Here is a 5,133-nt window from a genome sequence, read left to right on the forward strand (position 1 = left end):
TATTTATGTTGGTTAAAAGCTTGGTTTCAAAATATTGAGCACTTTCTAATTTTTCCTGTATCTTTAGAAGTTACTTTTTCAACTAGCATCATCTTTGGTATGGGTTGATTAAATCAGTATATATTTTGATTCTAGTGCTAAAGTATTAAAAAAGATAGAGAAAAGGAAATTAAGAGAAAGAAAAAAAAATAATAGAATTGCAAAGCAAAGTCACTATATACTGTTTAACTCCTGGGATAAAAATTAACCATTTCAAATATGAACAGACAAAGATGGTGTATGAGGGAAAACACCTTACATCTAATATTGCAAAGCATCTCTAATCTTAGTTTTAAAAGATGAAACATAATTTGAAATGAGGGTTAAACAAAAACTGGGCAGAGTAACTTGAAAGCCTGGCATAGATTAATGTTATTAGGAAGACAAAAAAATGCCAGAAGGGGATTCATAAAGTCAAAACCAAAGTACCTTTCAAGGTCAATTACAAAAGGAAACTGTTTCGGGGTCTGTGCCAAAATGAATGCCATTCCAAGCACATACTCTACCTTAGAAATTTTAATGATGCCACTTTAAAATGAAAATTCAGAGGTATGTTGACATGAAGCAAATTACTATGAGTTTTTAAATGCTTGAAGTTCTAACATAGGCTAAAATCTTCATTAGTAAATAAAAAGGAACCAAATATTGAAATGCTGGTTGGAATAAAAAACACGCACAGAAAACGGAAATAAAACAGACAATAAAATGTAGATTCTTCATTTATCTGGCATTATAAGAGAAAGAGCTCTTTCACCTACATGAAATATTCAGATAATTGACATTTACTCCATTAAGTTTTGAAATTATTTTCAGTTTTAACTTTTTTGATGGCTAGCATGCTAAAATGGGTTGCATACCTCTATGCCTTATTAAAGAGGAGGTGTTGAGTGTACTCTAACTGTTCTTTATATGCCTGGGTTTAGGCACGTAAATGTAATGGATAAAGTACAGGCCTGATGTTTAGATTGAACAACAGGCTCTTCTAATTGTTGACTTTGTGACCTGGGATAAATTACTCACTGGACTCTCATCTATTTCTATAATAGATGATAAAAATATATACTTTGTAAGATTATTGTGTGGATTAAAATATTAAGATATTTATAGATTACTGGAACATGGCAGGCATTTAAAAATGTTAGTAATCATTTTACCACGACATAATATAGTAATTAATGTCTTTACAAGTTACTGAAATTATTGCTAAGACTATTAAAAGAGAATGAATAGAGAAAAATCTGGAGTAAATGGCCCATGTTTAAAGGAACTCACTATTTGCATATTATGAAGGAGAATCTGAGGCAGAGAATACTGCTAACTTTACTAAGAAAACAATTAATAAATTGAGGAAAAACAGAGAGCAAGCATGAAGCTATAAAGGTAAATAAAGGATGTTTCATCCAGGAATACAGTTTAAAAACCATAAAGATGTTTGTATTTTAAAAAGTGAATCTCTCTTCATACCTCAGTGAAATTTGCCATAAACATAAATACCATGCATGAATATTATAGGGTATGTTTTGTTTTGTGTGGTATGTATGTGCAAACACCTAATGTGTTCCCAGATAGATGTTGATCTTGTCGCTCTAGATTTTTAAAAACTACAGCACCTGTGAAAAAAAAAAAGCATCTATTTTCTATAATTGCATGAGAAAATTTTGCCTTTTCTTGGCAGGCCCCTTGTTTTTGTTCATATTTAAATTATTTGGCAGCTAATGTCAGATTCTGGTTTATGTGTTATGACCACTTAACTGTTTCAACAAAGAGTTTTATCTCCATTTTTCATATTTTGGCTACTTCTGGTGATTTTTAGAGAATAAAAGTAAAATAAAATGGGTATTAATTGCAGTCTGACACTATTAATTTCCACGAACTACAGCAGTAGTAATAGAAAAACTATCTTATTTTTTTTGAAGTTGCATAGCTAATTTCATTCAAGATTTTTTTCCCTATAAAGAATAAATAAATAAATTAATATTAAAATTGAGGGGGAAAAAGCAAGAGAGCCCAAAATTCGAAATCATATCCAATAATATCTATAGGGAAAAAGGATATTCTGCAACTGTTATTTTTTTTTATCAATGATCTAATTTTTTATTAGTAGTCACAAAGATATCATATTCCCTCAGTACAGTAATCTCACTGCAAATTGTACGCTGTATATGTATATAAAACAAATATAGGAATAGAGTGACCAAAACCTGTACATAGCAAACTTATAGATAAGTAAAGAAAAAAATTCAGATCTAATGTCCAATAGAACCCTAGAAAATTTTAAAAGAAAACTGAACATTAGAAAAACATAAAAAGTAACAAATTAGTAAACATATTCTTTTGGGGAAATGATTTTAAGAGAAGAACAAATGCCATTGATTATATGTACAAGTTTTATTTCATGTGTTGGCTGATTTTAAAGGGAAGTTCCAAAATTTAAATGAGTCTTATTAGGCTGCTAAATCCATGGAGGATAAAATTAATGACATTTTAAGTTTTCTTAATTACTTTATAATTATGGTTTCAATAAAGCACAAATTAATCAAGATATACGGTAATTGGATGGGAAAAAAGGGACTGCAACCATTTCTAACTGATCCATATAATAATCAAACCATGCTTAAAATTTGTATTGTATGATGCCCTTTTTAATCACTTTATTTAACAAGCATTTTTATACATTATAAATGAAGCACTCTATTTATTTGATTGAAAGAGGTTAAACTTCTCTTACTAGGCATGATATGGTAATTCAAGTTGATTTTTAGAAATCTTCTGTTAATTGTGGTGTGTTAAAGAGTGTACACTGTATCTAAGTGGCAATATGTTATTTGAAGAGATACACATTTCAAAAGTACATCGTGAATGCTGTAATTAGAATGAGAACATTAGAATGTTATGGGAAGGAACCAATGAAATAAAGCCTTCAAAATCAATCCAGGGCAAATTATAAATTGATATTAACTAATCAAGTCAAGGCAATATGTTTCCACTGTTGGCATTTTAGAGATACCAGTAGGATCATGGCATCAGAATTTAGGTCCTAGTTAAAAAGTCTATCTGTTAATGAAGTTTACATATGCTATAAAAAAACAATATATTGTACTATTATTGCCTTAAATACTCAGTACATTTTAGAGCTATTTCAATAAGAAAAAGATTATGTTTTTTAGTTATTCATTCAATTTTTGATGCTCTTTATTTTTTTGTGTATGTTTATGACTTTATTCGATTACTTCTATTACTTATGCCTGAACAACTTACAAACTATTTTTTTTCTTGAAAAAGTTTTTATTTCTCCTTTACCCTTAAGGATAATTTTTTTGATATAGAAGATTCTGCGCTGACAGTTTTTTTTTTTCTTTAAAAAGCTCTCACTCACTCCATTGTTTACTTTCTTGCATAATTCTTCCTATAATTCCTATTTTTTTCCTTTGTATGTAAGGGCACTCCCTCAAACCCAGCTCACTCCTGTTTGCCTTCAAGATATTTTTTTTTCTTTGGTTTTTGAAGTTTGAATATGATATACCCAGTTTGTTTGCTGTGTTGATATTTATTCTCCTTGGTGTTCTCTGTATTTTGGTGTGTGTAGGTGTCTTGGGTCTGTGCTTTGGTGTCTGTCACTAATTTTGGAAATTTTAAAGTCCTTATTTTTTCAAATATTTCTTCCGCTCTGTTCTCACTTTTTTTTCTTCTGGTATTCCAATTAGACATGCTAAACCATTTGATAGTATACCGCAGGTCATGTATGTTTTCATTTATTTATTTTTTTAACTCTTTTTCTCTTTGCATCTCAATTTGTGTAATTTCTATTGCCCTATTTTCAGGTATGCTTATACTTTCTTTGGCTGTTTGAGTCTCTTGATGAGTCCATCAGAGGCATTTTTCATTTCTGTTACTGCATTTTCATTTTTTAGTATTTCCATTTGATTATTTCTGATAGATTTCATCTTTGTGTTAAATTACCAAACTGATCTAGCATGTATGACTATCTTTTCCATTAGAGCCTTCAACATATTAATTACAGTTATTTTAAAATCTGATAATATCAATATCTGTGTCATATCTGAATCTGGCTCTGATAATTTCCTTGTGTTTTCAGACTTTTTCTCTTTGCCTGTAGGCATCCTTTTTAAATGTTTGCTAAAAGTTGAGCATGCTAAATAGAAAAAAGATACTGAGGTAATAGGCTTGTAAGGTGAGGATTTATTTTAATCTGGTCAGAATTTATGTTGCATTTGAAGGATGATGTTGCTGTAGGCACTATAAGGCTCAAATTCCCCTAGTGACTTTTTTCTCCAATCTTGGCTTTGGGTCTTTTTTTTAATAAGGTGCTCCTCAGAGAGAATCTCTCTCTTGCAGATCTCCCAGGTGAAATTCACTGATATTAGTACTAGAAGCTTGTCAGTGTGATGGTAGGGTATAGAGCAGGGAAGCATATGCTAATATACTGAGAAAGTATTAGCCTTTGGAGTGCACAGTGAGCCTGTGTCTTGGGAGTATGACCTTCACAAATGTGTCTGTCTTCCTCCATAGGTATAGTTTCTTCTTCTTAGCTTCAGTGAGTGTCCTTCAGTGTTCCCAGTCTATTCCTTGAAGTTCCCGTCTCTGCAGATTAAAACTTTTATTTTTTTCTCTCTTAATTGAGACAGATATGAGCTAAATTGTGCCCCCTGACCACATCCAAAATTCATATGTTGAAACCCTAAACTCCAGTATCTCAAAATGTGACCAGACATAGAATCTTAAAATAAGTAATTAAGTTAAAACGAGGGCTGGATAGAGTCCCCTTCCTACAACTGATGAAATTTTCCATGTGTCTTCAGACTTTATTCTACCCCCTGTGGACTGAGCCTTGCTTGGGCAGTGAAACGAATTTTCATCTCCTTTCTCACTTGATGAGCTTTCTCAAAATTCTTCCTGATCTTCCATGTGAGAGTCTGGTAGAGTTCCTGGAGGAAAATAGGTAAGCATTCCCCTATTATTATATCCTCCAAGAGATTTTTACTCTCTTACTAGCTTACATTTATCCTCTAGAAAGTTGTCAAAACTTTGAGCTTAATGTTTCTATCAAATCATATGTTGTCCAGTGGTTTCTTC

This window comes from Pteropus vampyrus, unplaced genomic scaffold (assembly GCF_000151845.1).
Source record: "Pteropus vampyrus isolate Shadow unplaced genomic scaffold, Pvam_2.0 Scaffold25, whole genome shotgun sequence".
NCBI lineage: Eukaryota > Metazoa > Chordata > Mammalia > Chiroptera > Pteropodidae > Pteropus > Pteropus vampyrus.